General features: G+C 39.4%; 1 non-coding gene across 1 annotated transcript; it reads left to right on the top strand.

Annotated features, from left to right (window-relative positions):
• Positions 1-2,171: 2,171 nt before the first annotated feature.
• Positions 2,172-2,278, top strand: LOC147912958 (U6 spliceosomal RNA). The gene has a single exon (XR_015549395.1). It is a non-coding gene; the product is annotated as a U6 spliceosomal RNA (small nuclear RNA).
• Positions 2,279-11,433: the final 9,155 nt, after the last annotated feature.

The following is an 11,433-nucleotide window of genomic DNA, read 5'->3' as shown; positions in this document are numbered from 1 at the left end:
TTGCCAGGCAAGGAAAGGAAAGCAGCCACACAGGGGGAGTGATCATGGTTCACAGCAACCTGCTCTGCAGAGAAATCCAGCAGCTTTCACCACTGAAGAAATCAATGGCCAGCATAGCCACGATAGACCCCCTGCAGATTGCACCAGCTTTCACCCCACGGGTTTTGGCATTCGCCGATGCCAGCTGCCTGAGTCTCTCCCACTCTCTCCCCTCCCCTGCTCCCATCAGAGACTGGGAGCCACAGGGGCATCCAGCACAAGTACAAGATGCTAGCCTAGACTCCCGTGGCTGACCTCACTGCCGTGTGTGCACTTGGGGTTTGTCCCTCTAGCTGTGCACTTTCACTGTGCCAGCCTGACAATTGTCACCGGCCTCCACTGCAGTGTGCATGCTTTGGGAGAGACTGTGCGGCCACAGGAGAACAACCCCAGCCAGGACCCATGGAACTGCTTGTGAGATCAAGCCCTGTCTCCTGTCACTGTCCTGCACCACTGCACTCACCTGGAGCTGGCCCTGCCAGCTATGCTCCTGCACACCCATGGCTTGACCCCTATCACCAGCCTACACTGCCACGTGCCCATGGCAAGACCCTGCAGCCACGTCAGTGCACACCAACAGCCAGGTCACCCTCACCTGCTACTGAGCTGATAGTTGACCTCCGTACTTGCCACCTTCCCTTACCCCACGAATACATTGTGTCTGCAACTGGCCCCTGACTCTAAACAGGTACTTGTGGCTGTCCCCCCACAGCCAAGTATGTGCACACCACCAGCTCTGGCCAGCACCACTGCCTGCCCTGGTTCCTACCCCTGGAACTGGAGGTGCCACTGAAGACCTCCATAGCCCTTGCAGCCACTGTGGACACACTGAGCCCTCACCAAGGACCACATAGTTGTCAGTGCTGTGGACCCCAGTGGGCTGAGCCCAAGAGATGTCACACGCCCCCACATCCAGTGTCACCCACACCCCTGCACTTGGTGCCCTGCCACAGCACGCCACCAGTCACAGGTGAAAGTGTTCCCTTATCAAAGTCAGTCCATAAAGTCTAGAAGAGGTGATTACTTCTTCAAATGCACAGACACTTATGAAAGGCTATAGGAATCATGAAGAATCAGCGAAACACGACTCCACCAAAGAAACACAGTGAACTTCCAGTAACTGGCCCCAAAGGAATGGAGATCCAGGAATTGTCCATCCAAGAATTCAAAATAATTGTTCTAGAGATGCTCAGGGAGCTACAAGAGAACACGTAAACAATTTAACGATACCAGAGACAGAATACAAGAACAAAATGAAAAATTCAACAAAGAGAAAACATTAAAAAAAACACCACACATAAATTTTGGATCTGAAGAGTACAATAACTGAATAAGCCAATAGAGAGCTTCAATAGCAGACTTGGCAAAGCAGAATAATCAGTGAGCTAAAAGACAGATCAATTGAAATTATTTAATTAGAGGAGCAAAAAGAAAAAAGAATGAAAAGGAATGAAGAAAACCTATGAGACTCACAGTACACTATCAAAAGAAACATGTAAGTATCAGTCTGGAGTCCCAGAAGGAGGAGGGGGAGAGAGGGGTAAAAAGCTTCCTTAAAGAAATAATGGCTGAGAACTTCCAAAATCTGAGGAGAGATTTGGATATCCAAGTCCATGAAGCTAATAAGTCACCCCAAAATTTCAATCCAAAGCAATCTTCTGCAAGACACATTATATTAAAACGGACTAAAATCAAAGACAAGAAAAGAATTTTAAAAGCAACAAACGAAAATAAATTTTGTTCATACAAGGTAAGTCCCATAAGGGTATGAGCAGATTTCTCAGCAGAGACTTTGCAGGCCAGCAGAGAATGGGATGATATATTCAAAGGGCTGAAGGAAAGAAACTCCCTCCAAGACTCCTTTACTCAGCAAAGTTGTTCTTCAGAAACAAAGGCAAGATAAAAACTCTCTAAGAAACAAAAGCTAAGGAAGTCCATCACCACTAGACCAGCCTTACAAGAAATACTGAAAGGAGTTCTTCATGCTGAGATGAAATGATACTAATTAGTAACAAGAAAATATACAACACTATGGTAAAGTTATGCCTACAGTCAGGTTCAGAATGCTCTAATACTGTAATGTGTGTGTGGTCTGTTAAGCACTTAAGTCTAGTTTGAAAGTAAAAGGACATGTGCTCGCTTCGGCAGCACATATACTAAAATTGGAACGATACAGAGAAGATTAGCATGGCCCCTGTGCAAGGATGACACGCAAATTCGTGAAGCGTTCCATATTTTTCGGTACATGTGTGTGGTGATGGGTTGTAATTAGTATTTTGGTGGTGAACATGATGTAATCTATGCAGAAATAGAAGTACAGTGATGTATACCTGAAATTTTTACAATGTTATAAACCAATGTTACTGCAATAAACAAAAAATTAAAAAAAAAAAAAAGAAAGTAAAAGGACAAACGTATTAAAAATAGCAATAGCTGCTAGAATTTGTTAATGGATACACAATATAAAAAGATGTAAAGGGTGACATCAAAAACATAAAATTAAGGAAGTAAAAGGGTAGAGTTCTTTAATGTGATTGAAGTTAAATGACTATCAGTGTAAAATAGACTGTTATATATATAAGATGATTTATGTAAGCCTCATGGTAACCACAAAGCAAAAAGCTACAGTAGATTCATGAAAGATAAATAGAAGAGAATCAAAGCAGACCACTACAGAAAATCATCAATTCCTAAAGGAAGGCAGCAAGAGAGGAAGAAAAGTACAAGGGAAATACAAGAGCCAAAAAACAATTAATAAGAAGCATAAGTAAGTCTTTACCTATGAATAATTACTCTAACTGAAAATGCATTAACTTGTCCAATCAAAAGATGTAGAGTGGTTGAACGGATAAAAAATAGAAGACTCAACTATACGCTGCCTACAAGAGACTCATTTCAGCTTTAACATACATAGGCTCAAAGTGAAGGGATGGAAAAAGATAGTCCATGCCGGTGGAAACCAAAAGAAATCAGGGGTAGCTATACTTATATCAGACAAAACAGACTTGAAGCCAAAAATAGTAACAAGAGACGAAGAGGGTCATTATATCAAGAAGATATAACAATTGTAAATATGCATGCACCCAACGTTGGTGCACACAAATATATTAAGCAAATACTAATATATCTGAAGGGAGAAATAGGTAACAATACAATAATATTAGAAGATTTCAATACCCCACTTTCAACATTGGACTGATCATCCAGGCAGAAAATCAACAAGGAAATGTTGGACTTCAACTGTACTTTAGACCAAATGGATCTAACAGACATACATAGAACATTCCATCCAAAGCAGCAGAATACAGATTCTTCTCCAGCACACACAAAGCATTCTCCAGAATAGATCCTAAGATCTGTCACAAAAGAAGTCTTAACAAATTTAAAAAGATTGAAATCATACCAAATATCTTTCCTGAACAAAATGGTGTAAAACTAAAAATCAAGAGCAAGTGGAAGCTGGAAAATTCACAAATATGTGGAAATTAAACAACACACTCCTGAACAACCAATGGGTCAAGAATAAAGAGAAATAAAAAAATACCTTGAAATGAATAAAAGTGGAAACATAACGTACCGAAGCCAAGACATGCAGCAAAACAGTTCTAAGAGGAATTTTATAGTGATAAATGCCTACATTAATAAAAAAGAAAGATCTCAAATAAACAACTTATGTTTATACCTCAAGGAACTGGAGAAAGAAGAAAAAATAAGCACAAAGTTAGCAGAAGGAGGGAAATAACAAAGATCAGAGGAGAAGTAAATGAAATAGAGAGCAGGAAAACAACAGAAAAGATTAACAAAACTAAGAGCTGGTTTTTGAAAAGATAAACAAAATTGACAAAACTTTAACTACACTAACAAAGAAAAAAAGAGAGAAGATTCAAATAAAGAAAATGAAGTAAAAAAGGAAAAATTTAAAACTGACACCATAGATATATAAGGATCATAAGAGACAACTATGAACAACTATATGCCAAGAAATTGGATAACCTAAAAGAAATACATAAATTCATAGAAATATACAACCTGTAAAGACTGAATCGTGAAGAAATAGAACATCTGAACAGACCAATAATAGGTAAGGAGATTGAATCAGTAATCAAAAACCTCCCAACGAAGAAAAGCCCAGGACCAGATGGTTTCATTGGTTGAAATCTACCTAACATTAAAGAAGCATTAACACTACTCCTTCTCAAACACTTAAAAAAAATGAAGAGGAAGCAACACTCCCAAACTCATTTTTCAAGGCCAGCATTCTGCTGATACCAAAGCCAGATAAGGACACTACAAGGAAAAAAAAAACTACAGACGAACATCCGTGACGAATATAGATGTAAAAATTCTCAACAAATATTAGTAAACCAATTCAACATCACATTAAAAAAGATCATACACCATGATCAAGCAGGTTTCATCCCTGCGATACAAAGATGGTTCAACATATGCAAATCAATAAATGTGATACATCGCATTAATAAAATAAAAGATAATAATCATATGATCATCTCAATAGAAGCAGAAAAATCAATTGACAGAATTCAACATCCGTCCATAAGAACCCTCAAGACATTACGTATAGAAGATACATAGCTAAACATAATAAAGGCCATATATGACCAGAACACAGCTAATGTCCTACTCAATGGTGAAAGGTTGAAATCTTTTCCTCTAAGATCAGGAACAAGACAAGGATGCCCACTCTCACCACACCTATTCAAAATAGTACAGGAAGTCCTAGCCAGTGTAATCAAGCAAAGAAAAGATAGCAAAGGCATGCAAATTGGAAAAGAAGAAGTAAAACTGTCCCTATTTGCAGATGACATGATTTTATATACAGAGTATTATGAACACTCCACCAAAAACCTGTTATATCTAATTAACAAATTCATGAAACTTGTAGGATACAAAATCAAGATATCAATATCAGTAGAGTTTCTACACAATAACAAAAAATTATCTAAAAAAATAAAAATAATTCCATTTATAGTAGTATCGAATGCAATAAAATACTTAGGAATATATTTAACCAAGGAGGTGACAGATGTCTATACTGAAAACTATAAAACATTGATGAAAAAATTGAAGAAGACACAAATAAATAAAGATAACCTGTGCTTATGAATCAGAAGAATTATCTTGTTTAAATGTCCATACTACCCAAAGCCATCTATAGATTCAATGCAATCCCTGCCAAGATTCCAATGGTATTTTCCACAGAAATAGAAAAAGCAATTCTAAAATTTGTGTGGAACTACAAAAGACCCTGAATAGCCAAAGCTATCCTGAGAAAGAAGAAGACAGCTGGAGGCATCACACTCCTTGTTTTCAGACTACCTTACAAAGCTATAGTAATCAAAGCAGTCTGGTGCTGGCATAAAAATAGACACACAGACAAATGGAACAGAACCAACAGCCCAGAAACACACCCATCATTTACAGTCAACTAATATTTGACAAGACAGCCAAGAATGTCCCGTGGGATAAGGATACTCTTCAGTAAATAGTGTTGGGAAAGCTGGGCAGCCACAAGCAGAAGAATGAAATAAGACCTCTATCTTACACCACGCACAAAAATTAACCTGAAATGGATTAAAGATTTAAACATAAGGACTGAAACCATTAAACTCCTAGAAGAAGCATAGGAAGATATCTCCTTGACTTCAGTCTTGGCCAAGACTTTTTGGATTTGACACCAAAAGCACAGCAAGAAAAGCAAAAATTAATAAGTGGGACAACATAAACCTAAATAGCTTCTGCACAGCAAAAGAAACAATCAACAAAATGAAAAGGCAATCTATGGAATGAGAAAAAATATTTGCAAATTATATATCTGATAAGAGCTTAATATTCAAAGTACATAAAGAACGCATACAACTCAATAGCATAGAAACAAACAATCCAATTTTAAAATAGGCAAATGAACCAAATAGATGTCTTTCCAAAGAAGACTTACAAATGGCCAACAGGTACATGAAAAGACGCTCAACATCGCTAATCATTGGGAAAATGCAAATCAAAATCACAATGAGATAACACTTCACAAGTGTTAGAATGGCTATTATCAAAAAGATAAGAAATAACAGGCGTTGGTGAGGATGCAGAGAAAAGGGAATCCTTGTGCGCTGTTGGTGAGAATGTAAATTAATGCAGCCACTATGAAAAGCAGTATGGGGCTTCCTCAAAAAATTAAAAATAAAACTACCATATGATCCAGAAATCCCACTTCTGGGTATTTATCTGAAGAAATGAAAACAGCAACACAAAGATATGCACCCCCATATTCACTGCAGCCTTATTTACAACAGGCAAGATATGGAAACAACCTAAGTGTCTGTCTATGGATGAGGGGATAAGGAAAATGTGATATATTGTTCAGCCATAAAACAGAATGAAATATTGTCATTTGTTTCAACATGGATGGACCTTGAAGAAATTATGCTAAATGAGAAGTCAGGCAGAGAAAGACAAATACTGCATGATCTCACTTATGTGTGGAATCTAAAAAAGCCAAACTCATTGAAACCGAGAATAGAACGGTGCTTTTCAGGGCCTAGAAGGTGGGGGAAATGGGGAGATGGCGGTGACAGGGTACAAACTTCCAGTTATAAGAAGAATAGGTTCTGGGGATCTAACGTACAGCGTGGTGATTACAGTTAGTTAACAATACTGTATTATATACTTGAAAGTTGCTAAGAGAGTAGATCTTAAATATTCTCACCACAAATCAAAATGGTAATTTCGTGATGTGATGGAGGTGTTAGCTAACACTATGGTGGTGATCATTTGCTATAGAAAACTGTATCAAACCAACTCATTGTGTACCTTAAACTTACACAATGTTATATGTCAATTATATCTCAATAAACCTGGGAAAACTCTGGGAACCTTGCTAATCTCTGTATTTTTCACCCCACTTAGAGAAATCCTGATGGAGTACATCTGCAATGTAGGGGGCAGGTGGGACATCAATATGCAATAATTCTCATGGAAGTGCTCCTCAGACTGCTTTGAGAGGCATGGACACAGTGAAAGTGGATGATATATACACACAAAATGACGATCTCGGAAGGAATTATTTATCTACCAAAAAAAGGCCCTGTGAACCCAGGGGCAGGAGAGCTCATCTCAGGCGGGGGGAGATGGCAGAAGTAGAAATACTCGATTTAGAGGAAAGCATCATGACTTTGGCCTCACTGCACAGGTGGAACATCAGCTGGTGGAGGCGAGACAGTGGCGTTGTGGGCTAGGGAGTAGGCTAATGCGGCTGTAAGTGTGAAGAGAAAAGTCACAGGAATTAATTTTTCAGGAAAGCTTCCATTTTAGGGAACAGTAGCAACCACATCACTTGAATGATATTTTGTGGTTCCTCCTGACAAATGTTTGTGGAACTACAGAGGAAAACGTAGTCCTATCCTTCCAATCTAATAGAAACCTATCACTTAGTAAAGATTTATTCCATGTATATACGGTTTATGGAAGATGAAAGATGGCCGCAAATTCTTTGACACTTCTCCCCTCAAGACGTGGTGTCTATTTCCTCTTCCACTGAACCTGGGCTGGCCTTTGATTGCTTGGAACAATAGAATAACTATACCAGTTCTGGGGGCCTCATTTTTAAGAGAACTGGCAGCTTTTGCCTTGGCCTTTTTGTGCCCTGAGCCACCACGTAGGAAGTCCTGCTGGAGAGACCAGGTGGAGAGATGCTGAGACCTCATGGGGAAAGAGCAGGTCCCAGCTGATCTCTGCCTCCCAGGTGCTCTGCAAAGGCACCAGACACATCAGTGAAGCATCTTGGCCCCTCCAGACCAGCCTGGCTGCCGGCCGAATACCACGCAGTGATCCAGTCCATCTCACTATGGAGCAGAAGGCTCATCTCGCCAGGCTCTGCCAGAACTTCTGACTCGCTAAGTCCTGACATATAGTGAAATAGTCGTTGTTTTAAGTTATTAAATTTGGGGTGGTTGCTACAAAGTATCAATGACTAGAATATTACCAAGTATTACTCTTGGTAATAATCTTTTGAAGAAGAGGAATGTTTTTCCTTTTTCTCTTTCCATAATATAAATACTACTCATAGGGGACTAGAAATTCAAGAACACTGTGATTCTCTTCATTGGTTAATTAACAAAGGTAAAATAGCCCATGTCTACTTGAAATATCAAATATCTAGAGATAACATTCACCTGACTAATACTCAAAGAATTTTCTGAATATAAGGATTGTGGGATTCCACGTTGAAAGGAATTCTGAAGTTATCCTTTCTGCAGAAAAAAAAAAGTCAGGCTTCAATCCCATGACTTTCATACTCCGTGCTGGGGCTTTAAGTATAACATTCCTAAAAACACTTTTGATATGCAGGATGATCATCAATTAGTTATTCTCTAGAAAATGCTTCACACAGCACTTGGCATTTGGTAAGAACTCGACAAATGTTGTTATTGCCAGATATGCAGTAGAACATTGCCATTAAGTGCACAGTTTCCAGAGCTAGATGGCCTGTGTTCAAACACAGACTGATGAAGAACTGTGAATGTGTATTAATGTAACAATAAAAAAGGGCATATATCAAGAGCCACAGGAATTTAGAGGAAAGAAAACCATTTTGGGGGCAATAGTTAGGAAGGCTTCATCAAAGAGTTGAGAACTAGCTTGGATCCTGACAGAAGGTTTAGACACATGTGATGGGGAGGAGAGACGAGGGCTCTCCAGACAGAGGGAATGGCTCAACGAAAGCTCAGACCCTGCAATTAAGGTGTGTTTGGGGCAACCATACATAAATCAGAAGACGTGGGAAAAGAAGGTAAGAGATGCTTAGAGTGCATGTTCTACTCACCGCATCTTGAATAATAGTAATAATAACAGAGAACACTCATAAAATGCTTACTGCATCCTGGGCACTTTCCTTAGTACTTTTCGGTATTAACTTATTTAATTCTCACTACAGCTCTATTAGATATGTACTGTTGGTGTCATTCCATTTTACTGAACATAAAACTGAGGCATAGAGAGGTTAGTAATTTGCCCAAGATCACACAGGCTGGAGGTGACAGAGCCTAGAATAACTACTGTAATCAACTTCTCATTTCCAGGTACTCTGTTACTGCAACAGCCACCCCTCCCTGCTTTGCATTATTCCATGTCAGACTCGCCTGCCTTTGGGCATGTTGCTCCATTTACCTGATCAGCCCTTATTCTCCTGAACACTCACCAACAATTGGCTTCCCCAAATTTGACTTAACCTTAAAACCCCAGATCCCTCAAACTCGTTTTGGTAACACTCCATGTCTAACATTGAATTTGCCACCTTGTTCTGTAACCGCTAATGTCCTTGAACCTCCTCCCTACTAGATTGTGACTGCAATCTGCATGGGAATCGTCTTGTTAAGATGCAGTGTGTCTGGGGCAGCACCTGGGATTCTGCATTCTAACAAGGGCCTGGTGATGCTGATGAGGTCGCCACGGCTGCCATGTTCCGGTGCCCGGACAGCACTTTGAGTAGGAGATCCAGAGGGCAGGGACAGGATCTTCTTCAAGTGAGTGCACCACCCGGCCCTCAGTAGCTGCTCAGTGAACCACTCTATGAACGATCTTCAAAGTGACTGACCTTCCTGAGAGGTTTCAGCAGGACGACACCACACCCTTCTCCGCGTCCATATCCATCTGCCCTTCCCGAAAAGGGTTTACTCATCCCGTCTGGAGAGATCATTTTGGCTTTACTCAACACGACATTAAGTGTAGGGTCTAGCATGCAGCTCACTCCACCACAGAGAGCTGTTTCGCAGTCTCCTGCAACCAAGCAGCAAAAAACAAACCCAGTTAGAAGCAGCAGTATTGGATTTACATACACAGTGGCTTCCCACCTCACCATAATGTGCATAAAGGAGGCTATTTAGAAAGAGTAATTGTCTACTAATGAGCCGATTCCTGAATTCTCCCGTGGCTTCTTTTCACTCTTCTGAGCAGGCTTTCCCGGAAGTTGTCCCAGCTTGTGAGACTTGACAAGATTTAACTTGATTTTTGGAGCCTCGCACCATGGTGTGAGCTGCACACTCGGGCTCTTTTCACTCTTGTCTGGACAGTCAGTGGCCCTGTGCGGCTCTGTCCCCAGGCACCGTGCTTCTCTATTTTCACTTGCTAACACTTTATTTAGGCTTACTGCCTTATTATTTGAGTAGAATACAGTTTCCTTTTTTTGTGTTCTTCCTTTGTCCAAGTAATGCTCTTTCTTCAAAATGAATTTGGAAGCTTTGCCTCATAGAGAAGAAATCAGTTTCTCTCTTAAAAGAGTTACTGCTTCTCTGAAGATTTGATGGGATCTCTTGTGAAATTATGTGCATCTGGTTCCAAGACAAATGTCTTCATTTTTTCCATGTCAATAAGTCTGTTTATACTTCCTGTCTTTTATAGCATCAATTTTGGTTATTTCTGTTTTTCTAGAAAAGTTCATCTATTCATCCAGTTTTTAAATTTAAATTTAAATTACATGGGAATTGTGCTTTCTGTCATTATAAATGTCCCCTCCCTTTGTCTTGAATACAACTCTGCATCATGGTATTAACCCAGCATCTACTCTATCTGTTGTTAGTTTACATCTGCCTGCTATGTCTGTGCCCATTCTGTCCTCTCAAACTCTCTGGATCGTCTTGTTTTCAGCATTACTCTTGTGCATAGCATAGGGCTTTTTCATTAATTGATCGAATCTAAATCTCTAAGAACATAGGTGTTTAACTCATTTCTTAGTTGAAATGAAAATTATTGGAGGTCTTAGTTACGTCATTGTATTTTATATTATGCTTTCTCTTTATAAACCTTCTTTCTTAAAAATATTTCCCATTAAATGGTCTCTGAGTTACTTATTTTCTTTGTGTATGAATTTTCCTTCTGCAATCTTTTAAGGATTATAGACTTTTAAAAGTTCTATTGGAGTTACGTTTATAATTTTATATAACATAATTAAACTTTACCTGTAAAAGATTTTGTGCAACACATTCATCTGACTTTTTTAAAATTGATCTATCTATTCTGATTAGTATCCAGTGTAAACCTTTACTTATGGATCAAATTTAATTCTTCTCTATTGGTAGATGCTAGTACCCACTGAAATGACTGGATGGTGCTTGAATTACTACCCAGGCTTAATCCAGAATGTGATTTGCAGATGCTGTCTTGGGGGATATCCCTGTAGAGAATTTTATGGGTCACTGGCAAGGCTACTGCCTTCTCCACTGCTAGGGAACAGCATTCACCTGTATTGAGGTCTATGTGAAAGGTACAGTTCACATTGTATTCTCTAGCGAGGTAAACTCTACAGGTGCCCTTCTCATGGAATACAATGTGAATGGTGGCCCCGGAGATTATATAATGTAGAGATACAGGGCTAGAAAAAGAACT

The sequence above is a fragment of the Ceratotherium simum genome, chromosome 32, assembly GCF_057802395.1.
Source record: "Ceratotherium simum simum isolate JZ-2026a chromosome 32, ASM5780239v1, whole genome shotgun sequence".
NCBI lineage: Eukaryota > Metazoa > Chordata > Mammalia > Perissodactyla > Rhinocerotidae > Ceratotherium > Ceratotherium simum.
Note: the sequence above shows the minus strand (reverse complement) of the source record. Positions and strands in the feature narration are given on the sequence as shown.